Here is a 12,881-nt window from a genome sequence, read left to right on the forward strand (position 1 = left end):
GATAAGTTTGGAAGGAATGAGAGAGTGTTTTTGATTGGTGATATGAATGGTAAAGTTGGGAATGTGAAGGTGGATGGAATAGTTGGTGAGTGGGGTGTGCCTGCTGAGATAGATGAGAATGGGAGTGCGTTAGTGGACATTTGTGCTGGGAGGGGGTTGGTGATAGCCAATACCCTCTTCAGGCATAAAATGATCCACAGGTATACATGGCGAGTGATGAGAAGGGTGGGCGGTGAACTGAATGAAAGGAAGGCAATGATTGATTATGTGTGTGTGGATGAAAGGATGCGAAGATGTGTAATGGATGCAAGAGTTTACAGAGTTTGGGGGAGTGGACTTTCTGACCACTACTTGGTGGTGGCCAGAATTAGAATTCAAGTAAAATGGAGGAATAGAAGAAGGGAAAGACGAGAGGAAGGAGTAGTTGCAAGGAGAGTGGAAAAGTTACAAGAGGATGAGAAAATGGCAGAGTATAAGAGAGAAGTGGAGGAACGATTGGGCAAATATGAATTGGAGCAGATGGGAGACGTGGAAGGTGTGTGTAGGATACTTACAGAAGAAATATGTGCAGCATGTGATGTGGTGTGTGGAAGAAAGAGAAGACGGAGGGGGGTGCAAGGAACAGCGTGGTGGACTGAAGAGGTGAAACAGGCTGTGGCACAAAAGAAGAAAGCATACAATGAATGGATGAGAAATAGGAGCGTGGAAGAAGTTGAGAGGCGGAAGAGAGAGTTATATGTAGAAAGAAAGAGAGAGGTAAAAAGATTAGTAAGAGAGAGTAAGAAGAGAGTGGATGAGGAATTTGGAAGGAATTTGAGTGTAAAGTGGAGGGACTGTAAGAAAATGTTCTGGAAAGAGGTGAAAAGAGTAAGACAGGGTGGAAGTGAAGTTAGTAGGGGAGTGAAAGATAAAAATGGTAGATTACTAGTGGAGAAGGGAGAAAAAGTGAGCAGATGGAGAGAACACTTTAAGGATTTGTTGAACGTAGAGGATGGAAGTAATGCAAGTATAAGTGGCTGGGGAATGGCTGGGAGAAGGAGGGAGGTGAGAAGACAGGAAGAAATCAGTAGGATAGAAGTTGTGGAAGCAATGAAGAAAGTTAAATCGGGGAAAGACCCAGGAATTGATGGAGTGTGTGGTGAAATGCTGAAGCATGGGGGAGAGATAGTAGTAGAATGGATGTGGAAGATGTGCAGATTGGCCTGGGAGGAAGGTAGAGTCCCGGAGGATTGGAAGTCAGGTATAATTATTCCCTTGTACAAAGGAAAAGGGGAAGAAGAAGTGTGTGGTAATCATAGGGGCATTTGTCTTCTTAGTATAATAGGAAAAGTGTATGATAGGATACTTATTGACAGAGTTAGAGAAAGAACAGAGAAATTAGTTGGAGAACAGGGAAGCTTTAGGAAGGGAAGAGGTTGTGTAGATCAGATATTCATTCTTAGATCTTTAGTGGAAAAGTTCCTAGAGAAGGGAAAGAAGTTGTATGCGGCTTTCATGGATTTGGAGAAAGCATATGACAGGGTGGATAGACAAGGATTGTGGAAAGTGTTAAGAATATATGGAGTAGATGGGAAGTTGTTGAATGCTGTGAAGAGTATGTACGATGGTGCGAAGGCTGCAGTGCGTGTGGATGGTGAACTAAGTGAATTTTTCTCTTTGAAAGTTGGGTTGAAACATGGATGTGTCATGTCTCCATGGTTGTTCAATCTGTACATGGATGGGGTAATAAAAGAGGTACAAGGTAGGGTAGTGGATGTTGGAGTGGTCCTGGTGAGAGAGGATAGTGTTTGGAAACTCCCTGTACTGTTGTTTACAGATGATACTGTGTTGTTGAGTGAAGACGAAGGGGAGCTGCAAGGCTTGGTGGATGAGTTTGAGAGAGTGTGTAAGAAACGGAATCTAAAGGTGAATGTAGGGAAGAGTAAAGTGATGGTCTTTGAGAGAGGTGAAGTCAGTGAATGTACAGCGAGGTTGGATGGTGAGGAATTGGAAAATGTGAGTACATTTAAGTACATGGGTAGTGTGATGAGTAAGGATGGAGGTTTGGAGGGTGAAGTGCTTGAAGGGGTACAGCAGGGAAGAAAGGTTGCTGGTTCTTTGAAAGCAGTGATAAGAAACAGGGAAGTGAGCATGGAAGTGAAAAAGTTACTACATGACAGTATTGTGATACCAACTCTAACGTACGGAAGTGAAGCTTGGACATAGTTGGAAGGACACAAGTCAAGAGTGAGAGCAGTGGAAATGAGTTATTTAAGAGGAGCCTGTGGAGTCACATAGAGAGACAGGCTGACGAATGAGGATATAAAGGAGCGTTGTGGTGTTGATGTGGATGTGATAGGAAGCGTTATGAGGAACACACTGATGTGGTTTGGCCATGTGGAGAGGATGGAGGGTGAAAGACTGACGAAGAGAGTGTATGTGAGTGAGGTGGAGGGGGGAAGAGGGAGGGGGAGGCCGAGGATGAGATGGAGGGATGGGGTGGAGAGGTATATGAGAGAGGGAAGTGTGAGTTGGGAGCAGGGGAGTGAAATGGCGGGGGACAGGGCGACTTGGAGGCGATTTGTTTGTGGCCACCCCAAACGGGATTGAGGCGTCTGGCAATAGATAGATGTTTCAGAAAAAAAAAAAAAAACTGTTGAATCAGTGAGGTGATAAATTCTAATAATAAATGAGTCAGTGCTACAGTAAACAAGTGTAGCTTAACCCGCCCCGTCCCGGCCACTTTTCGACCACTGGTACCCCCCAATCCCGGGCAATTTTCGACCTTTTTTTTTTTTTGCTAAAACTTCGCTTTTGGTGAGAAACATCGAAAATTCATAGAGAAATCGCTCACCTGAGGTTTAAAATACTCATTACAGGTAGGAGAGCCTCCTTACTTTACTGGGTTTTCTATTAGGCTGGCACCAAGGAAAACGAGTTCTATGGGAGGATAACTATTTCACACCACTCATAAACGGTATTTATTTATTTACTGTTACGAATTTATATGTAGTACAAGAGTATATTGGTTTTCAAGCAGTAATATAGGCATTATAAGCATTGTTTCACTCACTAATACCTGACCTTTTTTTGCCACATTACCTGATCATCATGTCTAACTGTTTCTTCCTCTAATGCTATGTAAAGTTTGTCCTCCACATTGTCATTGATTGGGGAATCACTCTGGCCCTGAATTTCGTACCGTGGCATGACATGGCTATACTGGCCAGGTCACTGATAACAGGTGAATTGCTGAGAAAAGGGCATGCAGGGAGGGGGGAGGAGGTCATGCTGGGTAAGGCATTGTCTCTGCCTGGCATCTTGTTGAGGCAGGTGTCCCGTGTATACGTGCCAAAAATGACTCGCGAAAATTGAAAATTGTGGAAATTATGAACCTTGCAATTGCAGGACGTTGAAGTACGTCCTCGGGATTAGCTGTGACAAAACGTGAGGACGTGGAAGTACGTCCTCGGGACGGCGCGGGTTAATCATAATTATTTTACAAGTGGCGGATATCAAGATAGGGAGGTAGAGAGGCAGCTTTACTCTTTGTTAATTAGTGCTCACCATCCACTCACTCGATATTCAGGTATTTCTGTACTAAGGTACTTCTCGCCAATTAAGAAGGTTCCCTAGCACCTCTTCCTTAGCAATGCATTTTTGGATATAGCTAGCTGGTATCCATTTGCACATATCTATCCAGAGTATGGTGATATTAAAATGTGTTTTTATAACACGGAGAAGGAAAGTAAGTTGTAATAAGCAAAACAAGTCACTTAGGAAAAAGCTATTAGGAAGCTTCCTTAACCGACGAGAATACGGGCCTGAGTGACAAGCCAAATGTTTTCCTATAATCCGGTTAACTATTTACTACGTTGGATGGTAACTGAAAAATCAACAAATAGACAATAGGTGATATATGAGCTAAGACGCCCCAGCCGAATGTCGAGCATCAGGGTTCAGTTCCAAGGGTGGTTGGGTTTTGATACATAATGCCGCTTAGGGGTAGGTGACTGAACACCCTCGACTGTCCTCATGGGGCGGGACAGGATAAAGTGATGGACAGACGGATTGTTATTGGGGTATCTCTCAGTTGAATGAAATAGCGTGACATTAGCTTGAATAAATATCAACGCTGTTTCTGCAGCAGCGAAACAGCAGCAGCGAAATAATTACATGCATAAACTGTGGTACACATAAAACACGTGTGTAATTCCAATGAGGCGGCCAGCACCAAGTCAGTAAAATAGGCAACTATATCATTCACGCTTGGGGCGGAAGAGGGGACTAAAAGTGAGTGGAAAAATGAGAACTCATCCCATTTCGCACGGTCAAAACGCCAGCGCGGGGGACGAAGAACAGGTGAATAGGATGAATAGTGAGTAAAATGGGAAAGTGATCGCTAACCAAACAGGTATCCAGTACAGACCAGGTAAAATCTAAAGACAGAGATGGTGAGCAAAGAGAAATATCAAGACAAGAAAATGTATGAGTGCGAGGATCATGATGTGTAAATGAGCCAGAATTAAGAATGTGGAGATCGTGATTAGACAGAAAAAAATCAAGTAGGCGGCCTCTAGTAGAAATGGCATTATCACCCCATAAGGGATGCCTGCAATTGAAGTCGCCCAGTAGCAATATAGGCGGAGGCACAAGTGATAAAAGACGTGAAAGCTCGGGGAAATCTATGGGGAAGGAAGGTGACAAATAGAGTGAAATAATAGTAATCCAGCGATGGAAGAAAACCCTCACTATAGTGCACTTAAGTGACGAAGAAACTGAAGAAGGTTCATGGGCGACTGTACTGTGAATGAGGATCGATGATTCAGAAATCGAAGAAGGCGTACTAATGAAAACATAACCTGGGATTTGAGCAGGAGGGATGGAAAGACGGGTTTCTTGGAGACACACAACCAATGGGCAATACTTGGCAAGGAGGCATCTAAGTTCAAAGAGATTCATATTAAAACTTCGAATGTTCCACTGAAGTACGGAAGCCATAATACTAACAGATAAAATAAAATAAAATCCAATAAAACAAATATAAAAGCACTAAAAAATAAAGGTAAAACCAAGGACATCAGAAACTAATTGTGGAACACAATAACCAGGGAGGGGCAATCACAATTCGCGACAGGATAGTATGGGGGAAGGAACAGAAGTGGGGGAAGGCAAAATGACTGGAGGAGCGTCATTGGGAACAACAGAAAGGGAGGGAGTTATCGACGGATTAGGGGAGGGAGGAACAGGCGTAGGTGGTAGGGGATCTGGCACTGGATGTACCTCCACACATGTCTGCATGACCCGTGGAGAACACCCCGAAACAACTGGTGTTCAAAAGAGACACAGATTTTGAGTAGAACTTCTGACAGATGATATCCTCATACTAGACTTGGTGGGCCGAGAAACACACGCAGGCGGCGAACACTGCTGTTTCAGACTGTTTAGAGAGGGAGGTGTTGTTGTCCGGGAAAAACCAGGTCGCAAGGGAAGGGCAAAGGACGAGGATGAGGTAGGGTGAAAATGAGGGATTCGAGTAGTACCAGAACGGTGGTTAGAAGGCTGTTTACTGAAGTATGAAGCAGGGGAAGGGGGGACATGACGGGGAGGGCGGAGAGATTGTTTCGGTGGAACAAACAAGGATCGACTGAACGTGGCAGGCTGAGCGTGAACTCCGTTGGTGGCCATAGGCAATTGGCCATTTGTAGACAAAGTCGGTGAGGTAGAAGGTGGACAATTCTGGGCAACAGGCGAAGGGGTCGAGGGGACAGTTGTGGCGACAGAGGAAGTCAATGATGGTACATGTGAAGCTGTACTAGGAGCAGGGGTCGAGGAGCAGGTAGGGGTCCTGACCGACCAACGGATACGGCCTGCATACGTGGAACAATCATCAAATCCCATACTTCGGACAATCTGGCGGGCCTCCCTAAGTGACATTGGATCAAGGGCACGAGTACGAGAAACCTCGCACTCAAATAGGTATGTGGGACAAGAACGTATGTAGGCGGGATGGCCACCTCCACAACTGGGACAACGACATGCAGCAGCAGGGCAGAGTGCTTCGGCATGATCAGGCTGAGCACACCTGGGGCAAACAGCCACGGAGCGACACCACTTACTGGGATGACCATAGCGCCAACATGATCGGCACTGTCGAGGAGAATCAATATACTCTCTCACTGATAACTTAATGCCTCCAATTATCACATAGTCAGGGAGAGATCGTGAATCAAACGTGACCTTATCTATATTAACTGGACGTGTACGGTTTCCTCTCGGTGGAATGGTGTAACATAGGACAGACTGAACATCATGCCCCAACTCCTGAAGGGCGGCTTGGATATGTGACGAACAGTCAGAAAATTCCCTGTCACCTAATCGTACATATGGGGGGACAGCGACAGCACCAACAACAGAATTTAGGCTTAAATCCCTGGACGCCGGAATGGGAGCACCAGTGTTGTCTAATAAGGTAGTCATGGCATCAGCCTGGGCTTTATTCTGAACAGTAACTATACGAGACCCATCACGTAGGGAACGAAATGTCACATCCTTCCCAACATGACGGAGTAAAAGTAGATGGAACTCCAAATCATCTGAGGCTAGAGGAGCATGAGGGGGAATAGTGAAATATTTGGTCCAGTTCTGGGGGTCAAATAACGAAGATGAAAATGAATTACTGGTTTTAGATAGAATGGAAGGACGGATGCGTGAGGAAAAAACAGTAGCAGTGGACTATGGGTGGTGGAGATTTGAAACAGAGGAGCTCGGTGTCGAGGCAGAGAGGGGTTCGTAAGGTTGTAGAGTGGCAATGTTGGAAGGGTTGGATACAGGGGGAGCAACTGAGACAGTGACGGCGGGTATAGTATGGTAGTCGGTAGGCATAGTTGATGTAGTTAGTAAGTGTTCATCAAGAGAAGTGTCCATAAGCGGTTCAGAGGTCGTCAACGAATTAGGCATGGGAGGTAGTGGTAATGGGGCCCCTCCCGAAGCCCCTGCATTCTCTGCTTCGAATGGCAAAATGAGGTCTGACTAAGAGAGGCAAAGACGTCCGCACCTCGCCAAGGGTCAGTGTGGACTGAGAGAGAGAGAGAGAGAGAGAGAGATTTTCGAACCTAAGGGGTTTAGGTTAGAACCCTCATTAGCAGCTTCTTTGCATCATTTCGTTTGTTAGATAACCACAAAAATATTAAAACATTGTATCTTACTGAACTGGCTTACCACTATCAGCCAGAACTACGCTATTTGTGTTTTATTCGGGCTCGCTGTACAAAGTTATATTCGGTCCAAAAATACCCACCACAGCAATAATGCTAAAATGTATTTCGATTTTCTCCAAAAGCTGAGGGCACGATTTTATTTCCAACCAAAACCAAGGTTCCCGTCGCGAGATCAGCTCCATCGTGAGATAAGTTCCGACCGAAATTAAGTTCGACCGTGAGATTAGTTCCAGCCTTTAACTTGATTCCCTCTATCTCTAAACGATTTTATTATCCAGCACAACAAGAAAACGATGAGCTATCTCAAATATTCAGGTGAGAGAATAAAACATAGTGATATATCCCAGGTTACGACTGTATTTTCCTAAAGGAGGCCCAGCTTTCGGAATGATAATGCGGAGATGTATCATGATATCCTTTCATGGCGACAAGTCAGACATGTTCTTTCGTAACCCCTCTAGATATGCCTCATATGCCGTCCCCTTTCCCTTTCCATTATTATTTCTTTCGTGTGTGTGTGTGTGTGTGTGTGTGTGTGTGTGTAATTCACCGGGTCGGTCAGGATCACTTGATGGTCGTGATGGTCAGCTTTTACCCTCCCGGAAGGGAGCTGAGAGCTCATATAGTTCGATTTAAGGGCAAGGCTGTGACCTTCACACACGCACACACCCGTCCCCTTGCTCCAGGGGGACAGTAACCACCCACTTCGTCAGTGAAACTTTTCGCAACCTGAGCGAGGCGCGAACTCCCGTCCACCAGTTGGCAAGCGGGAACGTTACCACTGCACCAGCGAGCGGTGTGTGTGTGTGTGTGTGTGTGTGTGTGTGTGTGTGTGTGTGTGTGTGTGCGTGTGTGCGTTTAACATTTTTTGGTAACTTTCAATCTTGTAGGGTTTATACTGTGTCCAGTCTTTGAGTAAAATTGTTCCTTGTGGGGGTTTTCGTGAACGAGAGGTTTTTGTTATTGTAGCCAACCCCTCGGCCCATTGGGTTTATTAACTTTTATGTCTGAAGTGATCTCAGTCAGTCTCCCAGTCAGTCTGTCTGTCTACCTGTTATGAGGGACGTGGTGGAGTGAATACAAATGTGGACTGGGAACTCTGTGATCACAGGTTCGATCCCACCTTTTGCAGTTTCGTGATGTGATTTCGATACCATCGTGGGTAGCCTTGTTCTCAGCGGCTCCGCCATAAAGGCTTCACTAATACCATAACGTGGAGGTAAATGTGACATAGTTTATTACCACAGGAGAAAGAAGAGTGTGTATTACAGCCCTTGTACCAGATGACGTGTTAAGGCTGCCAAGGATAAGCTTTATTTTGGTATGTCGCAGGTGGCCTACTGGACCACGGGTACTGGTTTCTGGGCTTTTTTAGATCCGGATGAAAAATGGATAAATAAATAAACAGATAAATAAGTGAAAAATAAAAATAAGGAGGAATTTCTCACACACACACACACACACACACACACACACACACACACACACACACACACACACACACACACATACATAGAATGTATATGCGCCGTGCTGGTAACCACAGGGGCCAGCAATGAACGAGATGGCAATGATTATTCGTTTCTTACCCTTATCGAGCCCACGCCGACAAACCTTCCCTGTTCCATTATCGTCGTTTGCGGGGATGTCTCTATCTGGCAGTCTCCCTTTTCCCCTTTGAGGAGAGAGAGAGAGAAAGAGAATGAGGGGGCGGAGAGGGTGCCTTCTAAGTCTGGCAAGACCCCTAGCACCCTTTTCACTGCCCCCAGAGTGACTTCTGTCGGTTTGACGGCCCCCGAGCTGGGGGAGATGTGGCATGATGGACCCACCAGAGGAGAGAGGAGGATGAGGGTGGAGAGGGGTGTGGGGAAAGAGAAGGGAGGAGAAAGGAGAGATGGGGAGGAGAGTGAGAGATGGGAGTGTTTGTATGTGTGATTTTTTTTTATTTTTTTTTTACTTGTTTGCGTGTATATATATGCGTGTGGAGAGAGAGAGAGAGAGAGAGAGAGGAGAGACAGACAGACAGACAGACAGACAGACAGACAGACAGATAGAGACAGAGACAGAGAGACAAACAGAGGGAGACAGAGAGAGATTGTGATGACCTTTGATATCATCACCTCGATCGAAAATCATCATCATCATCATAATCATCATCATCATCATAACACCAACTCTTATTCCCACACAATATTTCCTCCTCCGCAATTTTTTTTTTTTCCTATGGCTGACGACTGACGTATTCAGCTAAGAGAGAGAGAGAAAAAGAAACACTCGGATGGTATGAAGTGTCCTATTCTTATGACCCAAAAGAGTGCGCCAGGGCTCGGCGGTTTATTCTTGACCTCTTTAGTACGGTAATGTATTTATTTTTTTCCCTGCTACTTCCAGACGATTTTATTCATCTTGTGGAAAATGTCCAGTAGGAAAGGGGTTGCTGAAGGTTATATATAACCAGTTCCAGTTTAATGTCACTCCTAAACGAAATAAGACCGTATGGGTAACGAGAAGAAAATGCAAAACAGATCACCAAATTGAAAGGCTTAAACACTTTGGCCAGAGTACGACCTGCTAAATATTTTGGCTGGCAGCGAACCGTTTTATTCAGCTGAAGGAACTGAGACGCTCTTAGATATTTCCTTTAGCTTATACCGAACCATTTATTTTATTTATTTTTGAATTTATTAATTCATATACTTATTTGCTTAATTCATTCTTTCATTATTATTATTATTGTTATCATTATTATTTTTTGCTGAGGGGAATTCGTACCAGAGATAGAATAATTTCCTAGACGATGAGAGGCCACCCCAGAGCTGAATAAAACCGTCTTTTGGTTGTGGTAATGAATTATAAAGGACATCGTACAGCAGTTAACGATGGTTCTAGGATTATTAGGACGAAGGGCTGGGCGCTTTCCTAAGCTAAATAAAGTCGTCTGGTAATAAGAAAATATAAAGTACATAAAGCACCACTGTAACGAAAGGGTAGGGATGTTTAACTGTTGTCGTGTAGAGACCGTGTGTGAGAGTTAAATATAATCCATCCATCCATCTTTCCAACCATCCATCATCCAGTCCTTTGCTACTCCATCAAAAAATTAAGGGCCAGAGACTAAGCTACTCAGTCCAGAAATTAGACGGGAGATTGGTCAGTCCTTCTTCCCTGAACAGCATTCATATGGACTACTCACAACATCGTAAGTCATACAAGTAAGAGTTTAATTTATATCAAGTGTATATTGTTGTGGAGTGGATATGGAAGTTGTGTAGATTGGCTTGGGAAGAGGGAAGGGTTCCAGAGGACTGGAAATCAGGTATAATTGTTCCTTTATACAAAGGAAAAGGGGAGAGAGAACTATGTGGTAACCATAGGGCTATTTGCCTTCTTAGTGTGACTGATAAAATATATGATAGAATACTCATTGATAGGGTTAGGCGTATGACAGAGAAGCTAGTTGGAGAAGAACAAGGGGGATTTAGGAAGGGAAAAGGGTGTGTAGATCAGATATTTGTTCTAAGATGTTTAGTGGAGAAGTATCTAGAGAAGGGAAAGAAAGTGTATGCTGCCTTCATGGACTTGGAGAAAGCTTATGACAGAATAGATAGGCAAGGTATGTGGAAGGTATTAAGAATATATGGAGTGGAGGGGAAATTGTTGAGTGCTATGAAGAGTATGTACGAAGGAGCTAGGGCTACGGTGCGAGTGGATGGTGAGCTGAGTGAGTTCTTTGATCTCAACGTAGGACTGAAACAGGGTTGTGTGATGTCTCCATGGCTGTTTAATATATATATGGATGGGGTTGTAAAGGAGGTGCAAGGTAGGGCAGTGGATGTGCATGAAAGGGTACAGCAGGGAAGGAAGGTTGTTGGTGCACTGAAAGCAGTGATGAGAAATAGGGAGGTGAGTATGGAAGTTAAGAAGTCACTGCATGATAGTATTTATTGTGATCCCTACCCTGACGTATGGAAGCGAGGGGTGGACCTTGCAAGAGGGGAGCAAGTCAAGAGTGAGAGCAGTGGAAATGAGTTACTTGAGATGAGCATGTGGAGTGACATGGAGGGACAGGTTGACGAATGAAGAAGTAAAGGAACGTTGTGGGGTGGATGTGGATGTGGTTTAGAAGATTAGGAGAAATACACTGAGGTGGTTTGGATATGTGGAGAGAATGGAGAATGAACGACTGACTAAGAGGGTGTATGTAGGTGAGGTGGAGGGAGGGAGAGGGAGGGGTAGATCGAGGATGAGGTGGAAGGATGGAGTTGAGAGGTATTTGAGGGAGGGGGGAGTGAGTTGGGGGAAGGGTAGTCAAATGGTGGGTAACAGAGCGACTTGGAGGCGTTTTGTCTGCGGCCACCCTTTGCGGGATTAGGGCGTCGGGCTATAGATAGATAGATAGCATATGTAGAAAGTTGAAAAAAAAAAATCTCATGGACAACTGCTCATATCAAAGTTCATGCAAGTACCCGCAGCTGGACCTTATTTGATTAAGAAAAAAAAAAAAAAACACTATTAAAGCGACTATTTACATGACAACGGGAAGCATGACAACTAGCCCGGTGATCCATTTTCCCTCCTGTCTCGTTCCTGACGTCTTCATCAAATAAAATAAATCAATTTGGTTGAAATATACACACTGTAATTTCATCTTTCTTAGCTTTTCAGAGGGCAGGTATTCACTCGGATATTTTATTCATACTGTCGGCACACACTGTTATTAACAGGATGGAAATTCTTACACCACAATATGTTTGAACTTATATCGGTTTATTCCTAAAGTAGCTTACCTTCCTAAGTGCTTTACTCTGACTACAGCCAGACGATTTTATTCAGCTCACGCGTGGCTTCCCTTCCTTTTAAGAACTGAAGAATCTTCAGTAATTCATTCAAGATGAGAGATGTCCTTACCATATTGTTCTCGCCAAGGGGGCAACGCGTAACCATGGGGCGATTCGTGCAGAAGGCGATTCGTAACCAAGAGTCCGACTTCTAACAAAGAGGTCGACTCGTAATCAAGGGGTCGACTCGTAACCAAAGAGCTGACTCATACCCAAGGAAAGACTTGTAATAAAGGATTGATTTGTAACCAAAGGGCAGGTTCATAAGCAAGGGACCATTTCAACACTAAGGTGCCTCACTCATCTATCTATCTATCTATTGCCAGACGCCTCAATCCCGTTTGGGGTGGCCACAAACAAATCGCCTCCAAGTCGCCCTGTCCCCCGCCATTTCACTCCCCTGCTCCCAACTCACGCCGCCCTCTGTCATATACCTCTCCACTCCATCTCTCCATCTCATCCTCGGCCTCCCCCTCCCTCTTCCCCCCTCCACCTCACTCACATACACTCTCTTCGTCACTCTTTCACCCTCCATCCTCTCCACATGGCCAAACCACCTCAGTGTGTTCCTCATAACGCTTCCTATCACATCCACATCAACACCACAACGCTCCTTTATATCCTCATTCGTCAGCCTGTCCCTCCATGTGACTCCACAGGCTCCTCTTAAATAACTCATTTCCACGGCTCTCACTCTTGACTTGTGTCCTTCCAACAACGTCCAAGCTTCACTTCCGTACGTTAGAGTTGGTATCACAATACTGTCATGTAGTAACTTTTTCACTTCCATGCTCACTTCCCTGTTTCTTATCACTGCTTTCAAAGAACCAGCAACCTTTCTTCC

This window comes from Coenobita brevimanus, chromosome 24 (genome assembly GCF_032717465.1).
Source record: "Coenobita brevimanus isolate Jiangsu-jjx chromosome 24, ASM3271746v2, whole genome shotgun sequence".
NCBI classification, from domain to species: Eukaryota; Metazoa; Arthropoda; class Malacostraca; order Decapoda; family Coenobitidae; genus Coenobita; species Coenobita brevimanus.